Source organism: Dermacentor variabilis, chromosome 2 (genome assembly GCF_050947875.1).
Source record: "Dermacentor variabilis isolate Ectoservices chromosome 2, ASM5094787v1, whole genome shotgun sequence".
NCBI classification, from domain to species: domain Eukaryota; kingdom Metazoa; phylum Arthropoda; class Arachnida; order Ixodida; family Ixodidae; genus Dermacentor; species Dermacentor variabilis.
Genome location: NC_134569.1, coordinates 256,166,987 through 256,194,002, shown reverse-complemented (window position 1 = coordinate 256,194,002; position 27,016 = coordinate 256,166,987). Strand labels below are relative to the sequence as shown.

Here is a 27,016-nt window from a genome sequence, read left to right as displayed (position 1 = left end):
CTACTTTAGTTTTATACTGTGGACAAATAGAAATTTGATGCACGTTCGTTTCAGAGGCGTGTTACTCAAGCACATATTGCCAAATGAATCAACGGTGCTTCAGCAGGTCTTCGCATCTTAATTCGACCCGTCAGTCTCGTGAGAGCAGAATTAATGGAAGTTGACTGTGTAAATTGCGTGATGAAGCACCAAGAAAGTTACCTTGCTCAGGTAGTGAAAAAGCATGGAAAAAGTGCTTCACACAACATCCACCAATGTTCTGTTGCAGATGCAAAAGCTGCCTCCCTTATCTGGAACAGAATAAATTCCTTTCGAAGGCAAAATCAAAAACAGAAAGAGAAGTCATCAAGGCATTCCACATCCATCTTATTCAGTCTTTACAGTGTTGCTACATCACCATTTGCTTAGCCTTCTATGCCAAGAAAGGTAAAAAATAATATGACATGATTCCCATGTTTTTCACCATCCAAGCAGTGTTTACTGTCAATTATTACTGCTTTCTGTAACCTCACCTATAAATACTGTATGTTAACACTGAGCTAGATGATAAGCTTAGTGAAAGTTAAAAAAGAATACTGGATGTTCGTTTCTGTTCTTTTTAGACATAAGAATTGGTGCTTAAAAGCGAGCCGCATTTGCGAAATGCTTGAATAAACAGCAAATACCCCATTCATGCGCTAATTGTGGGCATGCTGTCCCTGCAAACTTCTTAATCTCATCCGCCCACCTAACTTTCTGCCGCCCCCTGCTACGCTTCCCCTATCTTGGTCTGCCAGAATTGCACGAACTAGAATGCAGAGTAGATGTTAGATTATTTGTACTAAGGGCGCAGTAAGCACAGTGAGGTGTACGTACCTTAATACTGTGCCCTACAATGTTCAGCTGCATCGCTGCCCGTTTTTCGTGCTCTTGGATTTAGCAATGGGACGCAGGGTTCTGTACAAAGTTGGGACAAATGAATGTGTATATGCGTCTGCGATAACTTCACCGCAGCACATTTGTGTAATGCGATGAAGCAAACAGTGTATTGAGGTGACGGGATGTATGGCAGCCCGAGTTCCAGCTATGATGTCCCCGTTACCCTGAAGATACTGCTCCGCCCGCTTTACTATAATCTCAGGTGCTCTCGAACTCTATTTGCCGGTATTTTTATTTTCACATGCTGAATGGTCCCACCGCAATACATATATGTAGTGAGGTGAAGCTTATTAAAGTTGCCAATTCTTTGACAGTGTCAGACCTAACAGCTTTAGAATGACATGGCCAATACAACAGCCCAGACCTCCATTTTAACAATTTTATCATTACTTTAAAAAATCTTAGAGCACACAAAAACAACGTAAACACCTTAAGAGTTGATTAGCAAGTAATACTGGAAAGCACAAGTCTAGTGGCCAAGGGTGTGGTGAAGTGCTTTAAACACTCAACCGACACACCTTAATGCTTAAATATTTCTAGCATATTGACGCAGGTTGATCAGACTTACTGCGATATTGGTTGCTTTACAATGAAAATAATAGTATTGGATAAGAGGATGCAAGCGACTCGTGTGCTGCTTGGTTATGCAAACCACATGGGTCCCAGAAATACCCAAACGGGTTCTTGTCTACGCATGCTGCTTGCGTCCACTAATCTGTAGCTCTCTGATGTCAGCAGTATAAGAGAGGCTACAAAAATAGGGCTTTGAACTTCACAACTCCAATTTTGTTTCTTCTGTACTCCTACAACCTAAACACTATGCTGTCGTGACAGCGTCTGCCTAGCTCATTGCCACATTTTGCGACAAAAGCAGTGATCACTCAATCAGAGTTGCCTAACCTAATATTACTCTAAGAATTCTTTAACCAGTTCATTTTTTAAGCACGAAGCATGTCATGCCCAATTAGAGAATTAAGCACGCAATAAGCTACTAGAAGTAGCTAAAAAGTCAGCAGTCTTCTGAAGTCAGCTTGATTTGCAGCTCCTAAAATTGGCTATTATTGAATTAGGGGAAGGAAAGAACAGCTTGAATAAACATGTCTCATCTGAAAGTTGTGGTGGTGTGCTGCAGGCTAAGGCAGTGAAAGGAAGCCATTTTGGCCTTGGTCTACCTCTGTCCCAAAACCAGGCACCACAGCCGAGGCGACTTCACTTGGCTTTGACATGTTCAAATTCGCTTTCCAGAGCACAGAATACTCAGTCGAGGTGAGCTCAATGCACATCACCCACATTGGGAATGCAAAGACGTACGGCCAAGAGAATGGCACCTTGATGAAGCAGACCACAAATTAACAAATGACACCAACTATCCCAACTGCCACACCCTCCATTAAAACCAGAAGGTACACTTACTTAGCATGGGCAACTAGGGCCTTCATCCAGAGTGTCAGTGCGACTCTGCGCCAAGAGGCAGCAAACATTATCCAGTATAACACTTGGTGTAGGGATGAAAATGTGCCAAATTAAAAAAATCGGGGTTTTGGGCTGGGACCATTTTTGTGACGCACGTGAGTCTGCAGAATGTGAAGGTGTTGGAGAATCACTAGCAACATGCATCCTTTACACACTGCAAAGAGCGACATGCGAACTAGAGCTTACTGGGGCAACATTCAGCCCTGACAAGCACCTGCTGCAACTTTGGGGTGAGCAAGCCAAGCTGCATACTACATACTTAAATTGTGGCTGCATGCAACAAACCATGGTCAATGTTCTGCACAAGACTGAGCAGGCAAAGATGTCATGCTAAGCAACTTGCCAGAGACTAGTGAATGGACCACTGTGTGTCATTTGAACGTATAGGTCTCGGTAAGATGCGACACATTCTCGGCTATAACAGGAAAACCAAATACTGTAATACTATTGAAAACATGCTGCTCGATCTTCAGTGCACATCTGAGTAATTTGAGGAACACGCTGCAGATGCTTTCCCCGACCACCTCACAGTGACTGACCGTCACCAGAGTTGTACGCACCTTAATGACCATTTGCCAAAAAAATGGAAAGCCTCTTTATGATGGCAGAACCTGTCATTGCTCTCGAGCTTGTCAACACTTAAAGCGCACATGGCAAAAATGGAGTCATGTAGCAGATGTTGAGGAATCTCACCAAAACAATGAAGCCAAGCACTATTGCTTGTAATCAATGAAATCTAGAACATTGAAGTTCCCCACAGAGTGGAAACACTTGGTCATGATGCCACTACCGAAACCAGGCAAGAAACCCAACACCATAGCCAACCTTTGATCAGTCTCACTCACATTGACAGTGTGCAAATTGACTGAAGGAACGTGCCTCGCGAGACTGAACCACTGCATGGGAAAGACAAGACTTTCTATCTGTGCCAGATTGGTTTCTGGCCTAAGGTTAACATGTGCGACAATAGCCTCTTTCTGCATCAAAGCATCGCCAATACCAGCCACATCAAATGAAAGATATATAGGTCCTTAGTCACAGTCGAACCAAGAAGAATGTTGAGCACAGTCTGCAACGAAGAGGTGCTGGTGGCCTTTCGTGAAGGCTGCCCAGGCGTTAGGGTTGCCAGTGTTGCCGAAGCCTCTTATGCAACCAAATGTTTGAAATATGAAGTTACAGTAAACAGCCAAAAACGTTTGCCACTGCACAGGTGGGAATGCAGGTAAAACCCGGACTAGCACACTTGGTAGCAGGAGTGGTTCGCTGATGTGGTAAGATGACTTAAGAGTTGGTGATAAGGTCGATAACATTCCAGAAACTTCTTTTACATGCAGGCGCGTCCTGTGCTGTGCGATAACATTTGTTAGGCGGCGAGAAGTGGTCGCCCGATAAAGATAAAGAAGTACACGTGTCATTACTCCCCTCTTAATAAAAAAGCATCGTCCCGATGCTACAAATATAAGAGAGTGAAACACAAAAGGACACTTATTAAAGAAAAGTAACAAAACAATGAAAAGAAACAAAGTCCAAATGTCAATTACGTGAAATCCCAAAGTTCATTAACGCTGGCAGTACGGCTTGAGTCGCACAACGTGGACTATTTCAGGTTGTGAGCGGCGCCGCTGTGATAGCGAAATGCCGTCTGGCACGATCTCATAGTCCAGTGCACCTATACGTCGGATGATCTTGTACGGTCCGAAATAGCGACGCAAAAGCTTCTCGCTCAGTCCTCGTCGGCGTATAGGGGTCCAAACCCAAACATGGTCACCGGGCAGGTACTCGACGAAGCGTCGTCGGAGGTTTTAGTGTCGGCTGTCGGTACGCTGCTGGCTCTTGATGCATAGGCGGGCGAGTTGTCGGGCTTCTTCGGCGCGCTAGAGAAAGGTCGCGACGTCAAGATTCTCTTCGTCGGTGACGTGCGGCAGCATGGCGTCGAGCGTCGTAGTCGGGTTCCTGCCGTAAACCAGCTTAAACGGCGTGATCTGTGTTGTTTCTTGCACCGCCGTGTTGCAAGCAAAGGTTACGTACGGCAGGACCGCATCCCACGTCTTGTGCTCGACGTACATTACTAGCATATCGGCGAGGGTCTTGTTCAGGAACTCCGTGAGACCATTCGTCTGCGGGTGGTAGGCGTTTGTCCTCCTGTGGCTTGTATGGCTGTACTGCAGAATGGCTTGGGTGAGCTCTGCTGTAAACGCTGTTGCTCTGTCGGTGATGAGGATTTCTGGGGCACCATGTCGCAGCAGAATTTTCTCGAGGAAAAATTTCGCCACTTCGGCTGCGCTGTCTTTCGGTAGAGCTTTAGTTTCAGCGAAGCGGGTGGGATAGTCCGTCGCCATGATGATCCACTTATTTCCGGATGTTGACGTCGGAAATGGTCCCAACAAGTCCATCCCGATTTGCTGAAAAGGTCGACAAGGAGGCTTGATTGGCTGTAGTAATCCTGCTGGCCTTGTCGGTGGTGTCTTGCGTCGCTGACAATCTCGGCATGTCTTCACGTAACGGGCGACGTCGGCAGTCAGATGCGGCCAATAATACCTTTCCTTTATCCTCGACAGCGTTCGGGAGAATCCGAGGTGCCCAGCGGTTGCATCGTCATGTAGGGCGTAGAGTATTTCTGGACGCAGCGCTGACGGAACAAGAAGGTAGCTGGCGCGGACTGGTGAAAAGTTCTTTACGAGCAGGTTGTTTTGTAAAGTGAACGAAGACAATCCGCGCTTAAAAGCCCTAGGTATTACGTCGGTGTTCCCTTCCAAATACTCGACGAGGCCTTTTATCTTCGGGTCTGCTCGTTGCTGTTTAGTGAAGTCTTATGCGCTTATTATTCCGAGGAAGGCGTTGTCATCCTCGTCTTCTTGCAGCGGGGGATCGATGGGGGCGCGTTATAGGCAGTCGGCGTCAGAGTGTTTTCGTCCGGACCTGTAGATACCATGACGTCATTATCTTGCAGTCTGAGGCCAGATGTCCTGAAGGGTCCTTTAAGTTAGCTAACCAATCAACTCGTGATGGTCGCTGACGACTTTGAATGGCCTGCCATATAGGTAAGGGTGGAATTTTCCTGTAGCCCAAATGATGGCGAGGCATTCCTTTTCAGTCGTAGAATAATTGCCTTCTGCTTTTGATAATGACCGGCTAGCATAAGATATCACCCGTTCATGTCCGTCTTTCTTCTGGACTAGGACGGCACCGAGGCCTAGGCTACTGGCGTCAGTGTGGATTTCGGTATCGGCGTCTTCGTCGAAATGTGCAAGTATCGGCGGTGACTGCATGCGTCATTTTAGTTCTTGAAATGCGACGGCCTGCGGCGTTTGCCATTTGAACTCGACATCAGATTTGGTTAGATGCGTTAGCGGCTCAGCGATGCCTGAAAAGTCCTTGACAAAGCGCCTGTAGTAGGCACACATGCCAAGGAATCTACGTACTGCCTCTTTGTCGATGGGCTGCGGGAACTTTGCGATGGCAGCTGTTTTCTGCGGGTCGGGGCGTACTCCGGATTTGCCGATGACGTGGCCTAGGAACAGAAGCTCATCGTAAGTGAAGCGGCAGTTTTCTGGCTTCAGAGTGAGCCCTGATGATTTTATGGCCTCGAGTACTGTCGCAAGCCGCCTAAGGTGACCGTCGAAATTTCCGGCGGAGACGACCACGTCCTCCAAGTAAACTAGACACGTCTGCCACTTCAATCCTGCTAACACCGTGTCCATGACGCGCTGGAACGTTGCAGGCGCCAAGCACAATCCGAATGGCATGACCTTGAACTCGTAGAGGCCGTCTGGCGTGATGAAGGCAGTCTTTTCGCGATCTCTCTCTTCGACTTCTATTTGCCAGTAGCCAGACTGGAGGTCCATTGACGAGAAGTATTTAGCGTTGCAGAGCCGATCCAATGCGTCGTCTATCCGTGGAAGAGGGTATACGTCTTTCTTCGTGATCTTGTTCAGTCGACGATAATCGACGCAGAAATGTAGGGTTCCGTCCTTTTTCTTCACCAGTACAACAGGAGATGCCCACGGGCTTTTCGACGGCTGGATGATGTCGTCGCGGAGCATTTCGTCGACTTGTTGCCTAATAGCTTCACATTCTCGCGTCGAAACTCGGTAAGGGCTCTGGCGGAGTGGTCGAGCGCACTCCTCGGTGATTATGCGATGCTTTGCGACTGGTGTCTGTCGAATCCTTGATGACGTCAAGAAGCAGCCTTTGTATCGTCGGAGCAGACTTCTGGGCTATTCTTGCTTAATCATGGGGAGACTTGTATTAATGTTGTAGTCTGGTTCGGGAACCATGGTCATCGGGGTAGATGCGGCGGAATCCGAGAGGACAAAGGCATTACTAGTTTCCAGAATTTCCTCGATGTACGCGATCGTCGTGCCCTTGTTGATGTGCTTGAACTCCTGGCTAAAGTTTGTCAGCAACACTTCAGTTTTCCCTCCGTGCAATCGAGCGATCCCTCTTGCGACACAAATGTCACGGTTGAGCAGTAGGCGTTGGTCACCATCGATGACGCGTTCTACGTCGGCAGGTGTTTTGGTGCCGACAGAAATGACAATGCTGGAGCGAGGCGGCATGTTGACTTGACTTTCGAGCACGCTTTAGGCATGGTGACTACGAGAGCTCTCCGGCGGTATCGCTTGATCTTCAGACAGGGTTATCGAGTTCGACTTCAGGTCGATGACTGCGCCGTGTTGGTTTAGGAAGTCCATGCCTAGAATGACATCGCGTGAACATTGTTGGAGGATAACGAAGGTGGCAGGGTAAGTCCGGTGATGAACGGTAATTCTTGCCGTGCAGATTCCAGTCGGCGTAATCAGGTGTCCTCCAGCGGTGCGAATTTGTGGGCCTTCCCATGCAGTCTTAACCTTCTACAACTGGGCAGCGATGTGTCCACTCATGACGGAGTAATCGGCCCGTGTTGACTAAGGCGGTGACTGCATGGCCGTCGAAAAGCGCGTCGAGGTCGGTGGTTCTTTGTCTTGCATTAAAGTTAGTTCTTGGCGTCGGATCACGGCTGTGTCGCGTTGACATGTGGCTGGTATGGGACGTCGTCAGGTCGTCTTTCGTCGTCGTCGTATTTGCTTTCACACTTCGTCGGGACGGCGGCGTGTCGTTATGTCGTCGAGGTAGTTTCTTCGGCGTCTTCGGCGGCGGCAGAGGATCTCCGTCAGTTCGACGAACAGCAACAGCACCTCCATCGGTTGCTGCTTTTAGTTTTCCGGATATGGGCTCGCTGACCGGCCCCGGGTTGGGCCAGTGTATGGACGGCGTTGCGGCGACAGGTAGCGGCCTGGTGACGGCGAACGGGACGGTCGTCGAGAGTCGCATTGAGTGGCGGCTAGGTAATCGGCGATGCCACATGGGCGCTCCCCATGCTGTGGACGCGGCGCGCTGACGGTGAACCCTCTCAGTCCCAAGTTGCGGTATGGGCATAGGCGGCACACATGGCCGGCTTCTCCGCAGTGATAGCAGAGCGGGCGGTGGTCGGGGGCTCGCCAAATGTCCGTCTTCCTCGCGTAGCGGCACTGGGCGACGAGCAGGCGGGCTGGCGGCGGTGAACGACGGAATTGCGGCATCATAGGGCCCTGGCGGGGTCGTGGAGGGGGGCCTTGACGGCGGGCGACGGCGGCGTAGCTCATAGCTTCCGGCTGCGGCTGCGACCCCGCACCTTCACCAGATGTCACGTGGCAGTGACGGTTGAGAAGGCAGCAAAACTATGATTAACGAAACGAGCATTTTATTGGACGAACTTGTGCCCTCAAAAGAGGCTATACTCAAAGAAGGATGGTAGCGGCGAACATGATCGGCGGTCGTCGAAAATCTGATGAACGGGTCAAGCGCATCGGCTTTGATACATCTGTCGTCGAATGTTCCAGAGCAATCGCTGGGACCCGCGTGCCTTCCACAATGTTCCACATTATTCGCGTTGCGCACACATGCAATCAGATAACACAAGTTGCGGTGAAAGACAGTGGACGGAACCATCGATAACATTCCAGAAACTTCTTTTACATGCAGGCACGTCCTGTGCTGTGCGATAACATTTGTTAGGCGGCGAGAAGTGGTCGCCCGATAAAGATAAAGAAGTACACGTGTCAATATACAAGATGAGGCAGAGTAGTTAAGATGGCTGACCACCAACAGCACGCAGCAGCCAGCGTCCTGCAGTCTTCTTGCTCTCTTTTTTCATCCTTCCGTAACAAGACCCCCGGATGGTAAAGCGCCGTCTCGGCTCATGGTAGGCAAAGAATCGCGAGCGAAGTATGGCTTCAGCCGCAAAACATGCACGACGTCAACAGGCGTCAGACTTGAGGATGCATCAAACTGAAGTGGCGAAATCTCGTAATTTACCTCGTTAACTTGACTTAGGACTTCATAAGGCCCTGTGTAGCGAGAGAGAAGCTTTTGGGAGAGGCCAACCCGACAACATGGTGACCAAAGGAGCATCCAAGCACCTGGTGCGAACTTAACATCGCGATGGCATCAGTCATAACTCTTTTGGTATATGCTGCGGGGCTAATAAACGAGATCGGGCGACTTGACATGCCCTGTGAGTGCGATCGATGACTTTATGAGCATGATCAGTTGCAACACGTGGCACAGAAGGGATGATGATGTCAAAGGGCAAAGTGGGGTTGCAACCATACAAAAGACAAAAGGGTGAATATCCTGCAGTGTCACGTCGGGACAAGTTATACACAAACGGCACGTAGGCCAGCGTGGTGTCCCAGTCGCGGTGATCGTTGGAGACCTACATCGACAGCATCTCTGTGATTGTTCAGTTGAGACATTCCATAAGACCGTTTGTTTGTGACTGGTAGGCGGTGGACAGCTTGTGCTCAGTGGCACAACAGCGATCGAGGTCGTCGACAACTACCCACGAAACACGCAAGCAGCTATTTGATGTCTAAAAGATGTCTTGAACGGCTAATTCAAAAGCCTAGTAGCTGTCTTGATCAAGACATTTTGTAGCCATGGACGTCTAGAAGTATTTCAGTAAGCCCTGCTAACGTTACGCTAAAAGTTGGCTAATGGACAGCTTGACAAGAACAACTGAAGACTTTTATTAGACATTCCCTCAAATTTTTGCGGCAGCTGTTACAGTAACACGACGTTTGCCCACAGTTACAAATTATTTTAATTGAGGCATGGACATCAGAAAAAAAAAGTTTATATTGTCGGATAGAGTGATGCAGAGGTAGTTTTTTCAGATGTGAACCATGGGAATAGTGTTTGAATTTGTGCTTTTTAATTAGACCAATCAATTGAATGCCACCTGTCAGAATTATTTTGCAAATAAAACAAGATCTGTATTGTATGCCGATATAATTCCAATGTTCACTCATTGACCTAAATAAGAACATCTCTGCGTGAAACACGTCATTATTGACAAAACTTCGCCCTGCTGGGTCTCCACCAAATTGAAATAGTTTCTAGCAAAGAAAAATTTTGTCAGTGATGCTGCAGTTCAGGCAAAAATTACATCCTGGTTTCAGCTACAGGGGGCATAATAGCCACTGTGCTGCAATGAGTTAAGAAATAAAGGATAGTACACATCTGGAAAAACACTCTGCAAACCACTCTAACTAGCAATGTAAATATATTTTTTCTGATGTCCATGCTTCATTTAAAAGTAAATTGTAACTTACTTTCTGGGTGCCTCTTGTAAGGTAACGCCACATGCGTGCACAGCATCACGCAGAAATAATGGCGAGTTCTTCGGCATACCATCCATTAGTGAATTCCTTGTACGTTGCATGTTACAAGAACTGAAAGATAAATCATAATATGCTGTTATTTTTTCATAAATTGTATGATGAGCTTTTCATGCATAAAAGGTGATTGCAAGCGAAAATGCAGCAAGGCATCAACTTCACACCATGTCACATACTCATGCTTTATTACCTAATAAATTAGAAAAGATGCAGAAAGTGTAATTAACAAGAGTGACAAATAGCAGCAAAGGTGATCATGGATAAATCTTGAAAATGATTGCCGCCGCTGCCAGAGTAGGCCAGCCTTCGTAGGAGAGTACTGGCTGCCCATAAAAGCTTGCTGTCACAGGCCACGCGTGACGGCTCTTGTAGACATAGGAAAGCAATACCTGCACAGAACAGGAAAAAAAGGGCAAGGGAAGAAATGGGAATGTTGAAATTAGAACTTCAATCAGCAATATGTGCTAAGTAAGAAGTTTGGCTCACATTAAAAATAAATTTAAGCACTCTTTTCTCTTAAACTACGGCTATCTTAAGGTATGTATGCGATGATGTTTAAAATGACTAGTATATTCTCTATCATAAGAAGCCAACAAACACCGACACCCAAGGACAACTTAGGGGAAATTACTTGTGCTTAATAAATTAAATAAAAAACGATAAATTAATGGAAATTAAAGTGGACGAAAAAACACCTTGCCGCAGGTGGTGAACGATCCCAGAACCTTCGCATTTTGCGTGCGATGCTCTACCAATTGAGCTATAGCGGCGTCGTTTGCCCATCCACTTTCTTGGGTATTTATGTGTCCTAGTCGAACGCTGGGAGTGTTAGCCAGCGCCACAACTCTGAGACCTTGTTCCTGGCATATAGTCATTAAGTTGCATAGCAGAGTCAAAGCCAGCCTTTAATTTATTGTATGGTGTTTTGTGGCTAAAAAGCCACTTAATTTGTCAAACAAGTCTGAGAAGCTTCCTGCAAAATATAATCAGTTTAAAACAGTAATTCACTCTGCAGGTAAATGATGTACTAACTTAATTAAAAGTTAAATAGCGTTTTATATTGTTGAACTAAAAGCAAGTTTGGCATTTTGCGCTGCCTAGCTGTTGCCTTTATTTCAAACTTAAACATGACACAGTACAGAGTAAGCAGGTAGCATGCAAAGGAGGACTGGTGATAAAGTAGTGTTCCAAAGCAACACTCCTAGCTGAATCAATTACTTTTGTTGATATATTTTCATGTGACCCTAATTGGCTTCGGGTAATACCTTACACAAATGACGCAACACCTTGGATGATGCGTCATACAAAGTTGAAAGTATCTCATGATGTGATGAAACGATAACATTGCCCACTGACTTGTAAGTGTTAACATGCTGTTTGCGTGAGAAAGTGCAAAGTGATTCGTATAGGTGGCAAATTCATCAGTGTATCTATAGCGTCAGGTAATTCTGAGCATCTATGCTGACTTGCAACTGAGAAACCACTGCACACAAAAAGGTGTATTCAAGTAATGGTCCATGCAGAATAATTGCCCACCTAGTGAAAAGGCAAATGTGGCAGGCTAATGGGCCAGAGCAAATAGATTGATAAATTCTGATAACACCTCCAATGATATTATTGAAATAGGTGATAAAAAACAGCACAGGTAAAATTGCAGTTATGACAAAATTTTAAAAGCACCTCTGCAAACTGCTGGAACCCTCAGCATCATGCCTGTTCTACACGCACATATGCTGCAGCGCAATCTATATCTCAGACGCAGGCGCCTCCACAGATCACTTTGTGATCTCCTCACAATAAGGTTAAAAAACAGTCTGGCACAAGCTACTTGATGTGATTCATTTTGCAAGCGCCAGCCAAGTGCTGATGGTGGTAGAGCGAAATTGAAGTTTGTCCTTGTATGGAAGCCTTGACCCATGTTTTATCAATTCTAGCGGCAAAGCACACCTTTTACAGCACGCATAAATCTTGAATTAGACTCTTGCTGATGCTGTACAGTAAGTTCCTGTAAAAAAACTAAATCACACAGAAAACATTTAGAATACCAAACTAATCAAATACTGGCTTGAATACATTTGTGCATTAGGGAAGTAAGGTGTAATGTACACTGTTGTAGAAAATTTTTACTCATGTATGGAATACTTCTATGACACAGCAGAGTTAATTTGTGAGTTCTTACATAGGAATGGCTACCTACAGGTAAATTTTGTAAGGCTTAGGGAAACTAATTATTAGTAGAACTGTGTATGCACACTGGCACAGAGATTGGTTATAATAGTGGGCGCTTATAATGGACCAGTGCAAGAAAATGCCAGTTTGTGAGACACCAACTAGCTATTTTACCACGAAGCGCTCCCTGGCCTTAACACATATAAATAGCACTGGAAGGACCAGAGAGGGTACAGTACATTGGCTTACACTGATCATGATGAGGTCCCGTCATCCAGCTAGTGCCAAGGTACAAGAAGGATGTCCAGCCGTCTATAGAGTGAAAGGGACAAAATAAGATAGCATCAAGTCAGTTGAAAGGCAGATTTGCAATTACAAATAAGGTGACCCAGTCACAGTCATTCATTAATAAATGCCAAGCTGTCGTGATTTCACTCCCAGATGAAGCACCTACTAGGTTAAAGGTTTTGCTGCTTATTTGGAACAAAACACAAGTGAAATTTGTACATCAGCAGACGATTTAATTTGGAATTGGATAGATGAAGTAAACACTGCAGTTATATTTTTTTGTTTTGCTATAAAGTGGGAACGCTACAAACTGCATAGTCACTGACACACGCGCGCACACGTAAGAACAAAAGGACACAAAATAGGGCGAGTTGAGTCTGGTTCAGCATTACAGCCAGCGCGTCGTCTTCGAATGCAATCCTTTCGGTAGGTTCGTGCTACGTTAACCACAAAGACCAACAAGCAGGGCAAAGCTCTGACTGTTGTTGTGGAAGCCGTGGAGCGCGGTAGTGCTGAACGGCTGAACACAAGCAGAACCCTCATATAAAAGTAAAGATGACGAAAAGCCGCAGGGCAGAGGAGCCAATATATAAAGAATTGTCGCGGGTAACACCTAAATATATTCACATTGTTGACGAAAAACGAAGCGCAATGTATTTCACTTACCGGAAAAAGTGTTATCCGAACGTGCGACGTACAAAGACCCACCGAGACACGAAGGCGGCGAACGCAGATCCCGCCATTGTGGTTGTAAGCCGTCGGCGAAAACACGCAATACTGCCGATGTCACGAAGCACTAATGCCAAAACACGGCACACAGCATCAGCACAGCTAAATGACTCCAGTTAATATCCAGTATAAATGTACAGAACGGCTTAGAACGACGCACAACAGGATAACGAACCCACGGCCGAGACATAGCGGGCGGCAGTGGCCGTTTTTTCAAACTTCCTGCCTCCCAGTGTTTCCAGCACAGAATGAGATGTCCGACAAATTTGGATTGTGCCGCCGAAGTGATCGCAGCGCGGTGGCTCTGTGACACCGCTGTGCAACACCGACGTTTCGCTCCTGCTGCTGTAAATACCTGCTGCGCGAGCATAGAATGGTTTCCAGGCGTCATGTGCGTACCCCGTATGGAAAGCAATAACACGCCTTTGATTGTTGAAGTTCTGGTGTGAAATTATTTAATATTAAAGCCAATTAACTTATGTTGCTTCCAACGGGTTCGATTTGTCTGTGGCGTCTTTTATTCGCTAACGCTGACGGCCGACGGTAACCGCACATTTAACACGGCGTTTGGCATTTTATGCACTTTTAGACAAAAAGATCTAGAAAAGTTCTTGAGTTAGACATTCTGAATGTGTTTAGCAGAACAGACTCTAGTGACACCAGTAGTGAGTTTTGCCGCAGATAGAATAAATACTAGCATATTCCAAGTGCTGAGGTTATGTTTAGAAGAAATTCTGTTTTCAGTCTTATCATAGACCAAGACGTCTATAGCCGTTTGTAGCCGTTTCAAAAAGTTTTTAAGAGGTTCTGTGTTTCGTGGGTAGAGACAAGAATGAGCAGCTGCGGTCTGTAATGACTGTCGAGGTGCACCATAGTGGAGAATGACGTCGCGGAGGAGAAAATCGACAACGTCTGTTGCACAACTAGTCGGCAACGCCTTTGTTATGGCATAGGGTGTCATGTAATCAGTTGCGACGGCAATCGACTTGTTAGCTCTAGTGGTCGTCGGAAAAGTGCCAAGTAAGTCAAGGCCTAAGCGAGAGAACGGTTCACAGGGAACTTCAACTGGATGGAGTCATCCGACAGGTGGTAGGGGAGGTTTCTTCCGGCACTGACACAATTCGCAAGTTGCGACATAACAGTGCACAAAGCACAAAGCACAAAGCACCTGGCCAGAAGAACCGGCGTTGTACGTGATCGTATGTACGCAAAACTCCAAGGTGTCCCACCGTCGGGGCATCGTGAAGTTGTTCAAGAGCAACGGATTGCAGATGACGAGGAAGGCCAAGGAGCAACTCAGGGCCATCAGCGTTCATATTGCGGTGGTAGAGGATGCTGTTGTGCAGCAAGAACATGCGGCATGTGCCGTCAGTGCTGCCGGAGTGATTGCACTCCGGCAATGATGGACTGTAAGGACTCGTCGCGTTGTTGTTCGGTGCGCATGTCAGTCATGACAGCGAAAGCCATCACGCAGGTTACCGGATCATGCACAGAAGGATCAAGTGGATCCACAGGGTGACGAGAGGCAGTTAGTGTCCTTGTGGAGGCATCCAGTCTTGTAAATGACAATAAATGAAAATTCCTGGAGCCACAAAGCCCAGCGACCAAGCCGTCCTGTCGGGTCCCGGAGGGAAGACAGCCGGCAGTGCGTGGTGGTCTGTAACGACCGAAAATGTACGGCCGTACAAATATGGCCGGAACTTGACGACAGCCCAAACTAAAGCAAAGCACTCCCACTCGGTGACGGGGTAATTTCTCTCGGCAGGTGACAGCAGGCGGCTGGCGTAAGCTATCTCGCACTCCGTACCATTCTGTTGTTGATTGAGAACAGTGCCGATGCCATGACCGCTTGCGCCAGTGTGGACTTCGGTCGGTGCAGATGGATCAAAGTGGGCAAGTATGGGAGGGGCGGTCAGAAACCTGATGAGAGCGGCAAACGCCTGAGCCTGCTCCGGGCCCCATGAGAATGGCGTGTTCTTCATTTTGATCTGTCAAAGGCCGAGCAATGTTGGCAAGGTTTTTGATGAAACAATGAAAGTAAGAACACAGGCCGACGAAGCAGCGCACGTCAGAAGCAGAATGTGGCACAGGCAAACTGCGTATGGCACGAACATTTTCCGAATCTGGTTGGACACCAGATGTGTAAATGAGGTGCCCCAACACGGTAATCTGACGGCGCCCAAATTGACACTTCGTGGAGTTGGAGGCCGGCTTTTCAGAAACACCGCAATAATGGCAGTGAGTCGGGTAAGGCGGCTGCCGAACATGGGAGAAAAAACAGCTTCGTCAAGGTAACAAAGACAGGTCGTCCATTTGTAGCATCGCAGAAAAGAGTCCATCACAAGTTCAAATGTCGCAGGAGCATTGCATAGGCAAAAGGGCGTGACTTTGAATTGATATAAGCCATCCGGTGTGATGAAGGCTGTCTTTTCCAACCATTTCATCAACCGAAATCTGCCAGTAGCTGGATCGAATATCGATGGACGATAAGTATTTAGCTCTGTGCAAACAGTCCAAGGCGTCATCGATGCATGGTAGTGGGTAGACGTCTTTTCGCGTGATCTCATTTAAGTGGCAATAATCGCAAAATATGCCAGGCACCATCTCTTTTTTCACACCGACGATAGGCGAAGGGCTGGCTGATGGCTCGATGACCCCTTTGTGGAGCGTTTCGCCCACCTCTGATTGGATGACTCGACGTTCAGCATGCGATGCACGATAGGGACGCTGACAAATAGGATTTGTGTCTCCAGCGTTTATGTGGTAGTGAACAACAGATGTTCAGCCTAAAGGCCTGTTGCCGAAATCAAAGATTCCACTGTACGATTCAAGCAGGAGACGTATGTCCTTGGCCTGTGCAGAGGTGAGGTTAAGTGCAGTCATTTTCGCAAAGTCGTCCGTTAAGGAACCAGAGATGGGAGCTGAGATTGACACTAGTAAACCACTCTGAGAATTCAGGCTCTCAATATCAAATTCAGAACCACTAGAAACGCTGTCCAAGAACATGCTGGCCGGAATCACTTGAGGGCACAGGCTGAAATTCAGAAGCGGTAAAACGATGTCATTATTAGTAACCGTGACCGGTTCAAAGCACATCGATGATGGGGCGAAGCACATATTCACCATCAGGAAGAACCTGTGGCTGGGCGGTCAAAGTGACGTAACTGCTTCAGGTGACAGACGCACATCACGAGGCGAGCACAAGTGCGGTGGGGCGGTGCTCGGAGCATCGGCGAGTTGAGGCAGTTCTAAATGAATAACGCCGGCCGTGCAGTCGAGGAGAGCTGAATGAGTGGATAAAAAGTCAAATCCTAGGATAACGTTGTGAGGGAAGATGTTGCTCACAGCAAAGAGAACAGAAGTAGGGCAGCCAGCTATACTTGCAGCACACATTCCAAGAACCAGCATTCCACCGTCAGCCATATGAAGCACTCGGGCAGCTGCTGGGGTGAGGACCTTCTTTAAACGACTACGCAGGCTAGCACTCATCACCAGTGGTGTAGCCAGAAATTTCGTTCGGGGGGGGGGGGGGCGGGCTCAAGTTGCAGCTCGGCCTCCTCCTTAAAAGGAAGCTTTAGCTCGGGTACTCCAATCTAAATACATGTAGAAGGAGAATGCGTTTTTCTTGGAAACAACTGCACTAAATTTGAAAAGATTTGTTGAATTAAAAAAACTTAAATTCTAGTGACTGTTTATTTCGAATTTTTCATTTAGGTCGTCAATTCTTCATTGAAAATTGGCAAAAATCGCAATTTCAGAAAACGAAACTATCAAGTTTAAAACTGTAACTCAACAATGAAAAACGCTATCATAATTCGGTGAATTGCATCTAACAGTACATCTACAGCGGACAAAATTTATATACACATGAATTTCAAAAAAATTGTTTAGAAATACGGCTTTTGCAGAACCTTCATACACAACGTAACCAATTCACGTAAGGTACAAATTAACACACAAATTTGTCCGCTTTGACAATTATAGTAGATCCCGTTTACAGAACCGCGATATCTTTTCTTGATGCAGAGCTACTAGTTCGTAAACGTCGTGCTTCTATCTTTTTCGAACTTTTGATTTTTTCAAAATATTCGAAACAGAATTCAGGCCCTAAATCGAAATTCCGCTTTGAACAGACACTAGAATTCAACGTTCTGTCTCAAATGCAACAAATTTCATTAAAATCGATCCAGGGGTTATCTCGGAAAAACGTTTCCGCGTTTTACATGTACTTCAATGGGCCGTGTCGGAATTGGGCCCGAGCTAAAGCTTCCTCTTAAACAATTTGTCGAGCGATCAAATACATCAATAATAACTGTATTGCCATTGCCAAAGATGCTGAAAAGGAATTCTTGAACGCTACACACTGTCAAAAGAAGCATGTGCCAGGAGTTGTGAAAAATATACGAGAGCAAGTCAAATGAAAGTAAGCCAATGCGAATGTATGACAAACGGGGTACTTTATTTAAGAGTAGTCTCCATGAGCATTTAGACATTTGTCCCATTGACTAACGAGTCGCGTGATTCCCGTCTTGGGACTCCTTGGGCTGCTGCTTCAAAAAGTCGGCAACTGACTCTTTCACCTCGTCGTCCCACACAAATCTGGTTCCCTTCAGCTGCTTCTTCAGTTGTCCCAAAAGGTGGAGGTCGTAAGGCGACAGGTCTAAGCTGTACGGTGGATGTTGCAGCATCTCGCACTTGAATTTTGCCATTTTTATATTTACCAAATCAGCGACATGGGGACGGGCATTGTCGTGGAAGAAGATGACCTCATTCGTCAATTTACCGCGTCGTTCGTTCTTGATTGCGACACGCAGACAATCCGGCGGTTCACGATATCGGAAACAATTGATAGCCTCCTGCTTTAGCAAATTCTATCAGTAATGACCCCTGACGATAAAAAAAAAGTCAATACTTTTCCGGCGGAAACGGCGGCCTTTGCTTTCTGGGGGGTGGTGAATACGAATGTTTCCACTGTAAGCTTTGCCGTAGTGTTTCAGACTTGTTGTAGTAGCACCATGGTTCGTCCCCGATCACAATTACAGACAAGAAGTCGTCACCCTGACTGTGATACCGCATCAGATGAGCCAAGGCAGCGCCGAACTTCTCCGTCTTCTGGCAGTGGTTCAAAATATTGGGCATCCATTGCGCACACAAAAGCCGATAACCGAGATGTTCATGAATTATGGCGTGAACCGAACCATGACTGATGTTCACACGCTGTGCCATTTCGTCGATGCTTATCCTCCGTTCTTGTCTTATCAGCTCATCAAACTACATTTTTGTTGGGGGTGATTGCACGGTGGCTTTGGCCCGGTCTTGGATCGCCTTTGCCACTTTCACGTCCTTCTTTGAACCGTTTGTTCCAACGCTTCACAGTGGCCAATGAAGTGCAATTTTCAACGTACACGGCAGCCACACGGCGACTAATTTCTTTTTAGTAAACACCTTCAGCTGTCAAAAACCTCACGGCACCACGCTGCTCAACTTCTGGAGCGTTCATTATGTCACGCGACCATGTTCAACTCAGTGTTTGAGAGCATTAAAGAACATTTATCCTCACACCTGCGAGTCACTTTTGTATCTGAGATGCCTGTGTGCTGCGCGCATGCCTCGCAGATATTGAACCGAATTATTGCACGGGCTGGGTAGGCTCACTTTCATTTGACTCGCCCTCGTACATCAGAAATGCGAAGATACAATGGAATATACAAATGCGAAGATACAGCTTGATAAAGGGCAAAAAATGTTTCACCGGAAACAAAGCTCGCTGCACGTATTCACGAAACCTCGCCACAGCATGTTTAAATATACGTATAAGTCTCCAATAAATCTACGTATCTAAGAAAAAATCACTGTAAATAATGCGTCAAACAAGGCAAATAAACATGTTGCGCAATCACAGATTCACAGAATTCTACCCGCCCCCATTCCATCCACTCCACCCGATGTATCGTGCTTAACGGAAGGCGGCATGCTTCCTCCCCGCTTTCCTACTTTGCGCACACAAGACTGAGCCGCCATCATTGGCTCACCCATACCACCGCCCTCCCCAAGCTTTCGCTCGCATACAGCATGCGGTGCGCGGTCACGATGTTATTGCCTTTGGACTTTATACGGAACATGAGGACGACGGCGACGGCAGGAATGAGCCTGGAGTTTCATATAATTGCTATCGCAATAATATAGTAACAATATCCGGTAACTGAAGCGTCCCGTGGCCCATTACTTTCCGTAAAAGAAGTAACAAAGTTGAACTTTCACCATGCGACAATTTGCTGCGCTGCGACAATGTCTTTTTGTCTTTTGTGGGGCAGGAACACGGAATTTAAAATAAAACGCAAAGTAAAGCATGTTGGCCACAATCGAATGCCTACTTTGGGCACGTAGTGTGGCTACCGAAGGAATATCGAAGAAAACGTGAGACTCTTGGTCCACCGAGAATACGCACACTGCTCTGTATCCTACACCGGCGAGACAAGACTTTCCAGAGATTTTGCGCTCAAGCGAACGCGGTGCAATCAGTCGAATCCCCACAGTGATGGCGGTGAGCAACCATTCTTTCTTTTTCTCGTCTGCTAGTCAGAAAGCGTCCAAAACTCTGCGTGGCGAAAATCCACTCGGCCAGAAAAAACCGAACGCGCACCTAAGTGCGCCGCGCTGCGGTCGGGGCAACACCAGAAAAACGCATGCGCTTTGGCTGGCTCTGGCAGCGCGTGGGTGGGGTAGCAAGAACAAGAAAATTGAAGAGACGCAATGTGTCCTCGCAAATAACGGTCCAAATAGAAACAATATATAAGAACGTATTTACCTTTGCTGGCTTTACTGTCTTGACATGAATGTCTTGGCTTGAGTGAAAAAAAAAATGTTGATATTTTTTGTCGCATGATGGCACAAATGAACCAGCACAACGCTTCGTCTCAGCGGACCTCGCTGCGTGCTTTGTCAACTTGTCCGATAGTGTGTTGATTTGGCTTGTCTCGTATGTTTCGATGTATGACGTTAGAAAAGTCAATGCGCCTTTGGCATCAAATGTTTATAACAACATTAAACCCACAAAATTCTGCAGTTGAAAATCTAAAGCACAACTTTGGAAATGCCAATGCACCTTTCACATCAAAAGTTTATAGGAATGGTATACCCATAAAGCTTCGGAATTGACATCCATTCGCTCCCTAGATTCCGCGGCCTCCGCGAGATGCTGCGGCGAGCCCGTTCGCCATCAACACGCCCTTGAAACCTTGTGCTCAGATGGGGCTGCTTGCGTTATGTGACTCACGGTGCATGGGCGTTGCTGCGAAATCCGGCCCGAGTTAGCAATGTTCGCGGTGAAATGTCTTTACGAGCGTGAAAAAAAACATTCTAGACAAAATCCAGAGTGATTTCCAGCACAGGGGGTTGCTTTGGTCAGCGGTACGTGGACAGCACGAGAAAATTTCGGGGGGGGGGGGGCTCAAGCCCCATGACCCCCCCCCGGCTACGCCCCTGCTCATCACAGGTATGTGGGCCCCACTGTCGATGAGTGCTTGGACAGCTATGCTGTCTATTTTAACGCCAATTACACTTCTCCTTGTGTGCATAGACAGAGGATTTGCTGCAGCATTAGGCAATGCAGCACCACCTCCGAGGGCTGCATTTCTTAGTTTTACGAACGGGTGCGGCCAAACGCCACAGGGGACGAAAGGCGACGTGGCTGTGGCGAACGCGAAGATGGGCGACGTGTTTGCGGTGAACGAGACTGGTGTCCGTGCGGCGATGGTGAGCGACTGTACCACATGTTCCTAGCAGAGTTGGCGCTGTTAGATTCGGCGGTGGGCGAAACATTGCGGGCATTTTCATCAAAACGGCTCAGGTTGGTTGGCATGCGAACTGTTAAGGGCCACGAGTTGTGACAGCATCAGGCGACATGACCAATGCGGCAGCAGGTGAAACATATCGGCTGGTCGTCCGCAGTTCTCTACTCAGTCGGGTTGCGATAACGCGGAGAGAAGCGTCGGGGTGGAGCAAAAATAGTAGAAGGGCGTTTGTTAGCTCTGGGATTGGCAACAGCACAGACAGAATGTAAGCCAATGTTTTCAAGTTCCTGGTGAATGATGGCTTGTAAAAAGGGGACTGAAAATGTTCTAGCATCAGGGATAGGCGAACAGAAATGCAGGCGCCATCGCGTCCAGTTCACGTCAACGATTCGCACCACATCCTCCGATGGCGACGCATGCTGCTGTGTGGGGGTTGATCTTCACACGTCGGCGTTGCAGCAGTAGTGGGAAGTCTGGCGAATGGTTGCAAGACGCATCGGCTTTTGGCGTGGTGGAATTGTCGGCACTCTTTAAAGATAACATCAACTGTAGAGCAGCTTTTGCACATGAGCAGATTAAAGGCGTCGTCAGCAATGCCCTTAAGCACATGCCCAACCTTCTCAGCTTCTGTCATGTCGGGATTGGGTTTGCTTTATGACAAAGTGCCAGCATGTCCTGGATGTACAAGAGATAGGACTCCGTGGGGGATTGGGCACAGGAGGCCTGTTCCTGTTTTGCGTCAATTTTACGGCCGGCTGGTTTGCCAAACAACTCTGTCAACTCCTCTTTGCATTGGTCCCAGCTGGTTAGCTCCTCTTCGTGGCTTTCATACCACACCTTTGCCGTGCCTCTTAGGTAGAACAACAGGTTAACTAGCACACGCGTGGGGTCCGATTTGTTGATTCCACTCACACGTTCGTACATAGCCGGCCACTTTTCAACATCGATGCCATTGGTCCCACAGAAAGTTCCAGGATCCTTGGGTTGCACAACCACAACCTTGGCTATGCCCGATGACAAGGTACAGCAAGATGCTACTTTACCCCCAGATGTCACCTCTTATTTCAAGGCAGCGAGACAGAGACTGCACTGTATTCAGCGGCACTGACAACCATGATGTAGAGGATTGACTTTCCCCCTATGTACAACACATCAGCAGAATAAGAACAAGGAAATGCCCCACACAGGTGCATGGCACTAAACTGAACGCACTACCTGCTGTATGCAAGAGCGAATGAGGTAGAATGAGCTTCCCGTTACTCCTAAGCACCTACCTACAACTGTTTAATGGGCACAGCATTGAAGCTGCAATTGAGGTAATGCCTAACACCACATGAAATACAAAGCACAATAGGTCAACACAGAGAAACCAAAACAACTGCACACACTTCTCACCGAAATAGACACAACACCTGCTTTGTTGCATCTGAGCTGAAACGGGTGAATCCCAAACTCTGTGCCACATAACATCTGAAAGAATTGGCTGCTACGAGAGAACCAATGAGATTAATCTGGCGCGCTATGCATGCATCTTTAGCCTAATGGGTAAAGAATTGGGCCGCTGCACTAAGGACCCAGATTAATAACCCACCATCAGGCACATTACTCATGATAACTAAGACAACTCATGATAAGACAGCTCATGATAATGCTTTGCATAAGAGACAACGAAGCTGAGCCCACGTTTTCTTCCTTGTGCTTGCAATGCTCTACCAAGTGAGCTTCAACGGCACTTGTCCCAATGTCAATTTTCTTGGATAGCTGCGCATATGTACTAAGCATAGCCGTGGGAGCGCTAGGCAGCAGCACTCACAGTTATGATGGCAGTTGTGTAGTATACTTTGAAAAACCCACTCTACAAAGCACATGAAAACACTCGTTTTCTACCATGAGGCCCCAAGGCAGCAGAAATCAACACATTTGTATCTTATGAGCGAGAAAAATCAGGGGAAATCAGGGGAAATCAGCTCAATTTTTTGTTTATAACAAGCATGTGATGGCAAAAGACAATGAAGGAACAGTGACTATATAGAAAAATGGGTTAGAGCTGACGACAACCATTGGCAGCTCACACTATAATGCTTTCTCTACAATTTATTGTCTCAAGACATCTGGCAGCAAATCCTCTGGATTCTTCTTCTACTATGTCTTTTGCAACTGAAATTTTAAATGTGTGTAATACTTCATGGCAACTTAGAACACTTAAATGGTTAAGCATCTCTATACCTTAAATTTGTGGACCAGCTTTGTCACCTTTCTAGAACAATAACTCTCTGGTGTCATACATCACTCAAACCAACTAATTCTCACTCAAACCACTACTAATTAAATCTACCGTTAGATGAGCAGTACCTGTATTAGACGCAGCAGCATACCCTTTTAGCAAGTGGATATACATACCACGCTCAGACCGAGCAAACCAAACAAACCAACAGCAACCAGTACTTGTGTCCATTTGTCTTCAACGAAGCAGAGACAGGCCAGGTCTCGATAAACACAACAAATATAAGGTGCAGGCAGAGGAAATAAGCAGAAGCTGTAAAGACAGCAGCAAAGTGAAACAAATTAGACAAGTTTGCACACAGTCAGCGATCTAGGCCGAGGACAATTCACAACGTTACTGCCACAATTAGAAGCAAATGCTCCTCATGCAACAAGAGAAAACACGTTTTAGCTGTAAACAGAACGACTGCGCGGAGTTGGTTGACATTCTAAAAACAGCACAGACAACAATTAAAGCAGGCACATTGCTTGTGTCATCTGTCTTTTTGCTATTCTTACAATATCGGTCACGGTAAAGCTACGCACATGATCTATGAACGAAAGCAACGGACGTGCGTATAAAGCTTGGTGAGCCGATTCATACTAATATATATATGTTTAATTTTGAAAGTTCCCGTAAAAGTGATAGTAGCAGCAGCAGTAAGTGGGTTCGTTTACCAGCTCGCTCACAACGTACGCATTGTATGATTTAACTCCACGGCTCGCAAAGGAGCTACTAAGAAGCTTTAAGTGAAGGAAATACGCTTTCGTTATCTCACTGCAACGAATGAAAGCCTCTGACGCCCATATTACCGCGGTCAGCAGTGAGAAAGGCAATTAAATGCAGCCATGCGCTGCATGGGTAAATAAGAAGGGCATAGCGTAGTCATCCTATAGAGATGGAGAAAAATAGGCTTTAGAACGCGAGAAACATCACAGGACGACACCTACGCTAGTTGAGTGCATGCATTTCTGGCGCGCGGAAGATGTCGCTGTTTTTTTTGTTCTTTTTTTACATCGGCGGAACGCGTAGGAACTGCAGTGTTGAAGGCACGAACGAATAAATTATCCTGCGATCACTGCGACAACCGTTTCGTGTTCCTTCGAATTTCGAGATCACATCGACCACAGCTCGAATGCGCAACAGGTTTTTTACGTGTCAGCAAGAGAACGGGTAATCGCACGACACTTACGGTTGCTCCAAGTACGTCGCGGTAGCACCAGCAGCTGGGCAACAAATGTCATCAAGCCCTGGCCAGACGCAGTGTCCGCAACTTGAAGCTTCTAAGCATTCGCCAAAAACAAAAAGCGGACCACATGTCCATGGGAGAAGAACGGCACCGAGTGCGGCGCTGCTGCGCCGGCGTTGGTAGAGTCACTGGAAAAAACTTCAGAGTACCGCAAAGGTCGGGATTTGACTGGCAACACTGAGCGGCCACCGCCATGTACCTTCCAAGCCGATTGCGCCGCGGGAAGGCCGCCGTGTTGGAAGAGCTTGATATTCGGTGAACCCGCCGTGGTTGCTCAGTGGCTATGGTGTTCGGCTGCTGAGCACGAGGTCGCGGGATCGAATCCCGGCCACGGCGGCCGCATTTCGATGGGGGCGAAATGCGAAAACACCCGTGTGCTTAGATTTAGGTGCACGTTAAAGAACCCCAGGTGGTAAAAATTTCTGGAGTCCTCCACTACGGCGTGCCTCATAATCAGAAAGTGGTTTTGGCACGTAAAACCCCAAATATTATTATTATTATATTCGGTGACACATCGGGCTGAGTGTTTACTGAAGTACAAATACTTTGTGCCCGGAGATAATGGTTGCTAAGAACGAAAATAAAATGTTATTTTGTGCGAAGTAATGCAGCCGGTGGTTGTTTTGCTCGCCGATCGTGTTTACTGCTGGAACTGTGCTACGATTGTGGGCAGCAGCTTAGCGCTGCTATCGGGAGCTTATGCACGCGTTTTTTTCCCTTCCGCGGAGCGAGCTACGAAGGAAACATTTCGTCTCTTCGAGCCGGAATGAGGCAAGCTTGTGCTTTTGGGCATGAACATCGTGGACCGCCGTCGGCTTCTGTTGAATGTTTCCACTCAGGACGAAACTAACACCTGACAGTGCCACAGGCACGTACGTTCATTGTATAATTTCAAAAAATAAATCGTATACATTTAATTTAGTTCGCAAACGGATACCGCGCGTTCTCGATTCTGCCGGGCGACTTCGTCCGCCGTATACGTACGACACACTGCGACTTCCGTGTGCGTACCGGTGTTTGCGCCGTGATCGTAACACGATCTGTGCACAGCAGGCGTAAAAACCAACTTCGATGACCATTTTGCGCATTAAATCTTGGGGAAGGCCAATATGAGCCATTTGCGGGATTGCAGCAACGTATATGTACTTCTGTACACTGATAATGAGCGAGAGTTTGCTACATTGTGATTTATGAGCGCGGCTGTCTAGTGCGCTCGTGAGCGGCTACTCTTCTCATCTTATTTATGACTGTTTTCTTAGACTCCCAAGATTTGCTGCCTGTGTAAAAAAAAGCAGGAACGCCCGCTGGTGACGCAGCACTTTTTTTTCTAAGTTACATGGGTGATGTATAAAATTGTTGTGCTTTTAGAGCGGTTTATGTAACATTCATAGTGACAGAGTGAAACTAAAGCTACTGGGTGTTCTGTTTTGTATTTCTTATTATGCATGAAGCACAATATTATTTGAGTATGCACTGTAGCATTTCAACATAAAACATAATATGTATGCTGACTTTAGTTCATTGCATGTGCTCGGCTTACAAGCTCAAAATTTGAAGCATGTGTTGTTAACAGGCACGTACCCAGGGGGGGGGGGCCGGGGGGCCCGCCCCCCCCCCCCCGAAATCAAGTGGCATACCCTCCCCCCTCCCCACCCACGCCACCACTCCTCACACATTCCTAAAGCGCCGCCAGATCAATGTTGAGACTTCGCAGCTGTTCATCGGTCAGCATTATGCTGCCTTTTTCACTCCTTTTAGATGGCGGTAGTTATCGGCATCTCTTGTAATGTGAAGGACAGTTTTCTCGTAGATTCCGCACCCGCGCGATAAACTCGAGATACGTTCAGTTGTCACCATCTATTCAACCATCACGCGCATAGCTGTTGCTTTTGTTAGTTCAACCTTCTTTCTTTAGGCTGATCCTGGGACCAGGAGAGGGATGCGGCTGTTACTCAGCTGGTCTGTACTCTCATGGAACGAGTTGCGGCCGGAGAAAACGCCAATTGCGTTTAACTTATCCCTTTGCTTCATTGTTTCCTTGAGTTACGGCTCGCCGCGACGCTGGCAGATGCCTGGAACCATATACACGTGATATGAGTTAGATAAGGTGGGAAATAAAATAATGTGAAAGAGCGTCCATCATGAAACCCTGCAATAACCCTTAAACCCATAAGCAAGATGACTGTCGCCCGTTACCTCGTCTGTTTTTCCCTAACTGTATAGCACTTTTCGTTCAAAATTGGCAACTGGAAACAAAAATAGCAAGGAGTTGAGAAATTAAGCGATCTACTAAGGGAGAGAGCGAAGGCAACAACCAAACTGCAAGCAATAGCGAATAATAAAAAAGTTAACCGTTGTTTATGAGAATATTTATGGATCAACATCTTTTTATTTAAAAAGGAAGTAGAGAAAACGCCGCCGGAAGTGGAGAACA

General features: G+C 46.8%; 1 long non-coding RNA gene across 1 annotated transcript; it reads right to left on the bottom strand.

Moving 5' to 3' along the window:
* Positions 1-201: 201 nt before the first annotated feature.
* Positions 202-23,643, bottom strand: LOC142571253 (uncharacterized). The gene is made up of 3 exons (XR_012825817.1): positions 23,471-23,643; positions 856-936; positions 202-308 (listed from the first exon to the last, which is right to left on the bottom strand). It is a non-coding gene; the product is annotated as an uncharacterized LOC142571253 (long non-coding RNA).
* Between the last annotated feature and the right edge of the window lie 3,373 nt (positions 23,644-27,016).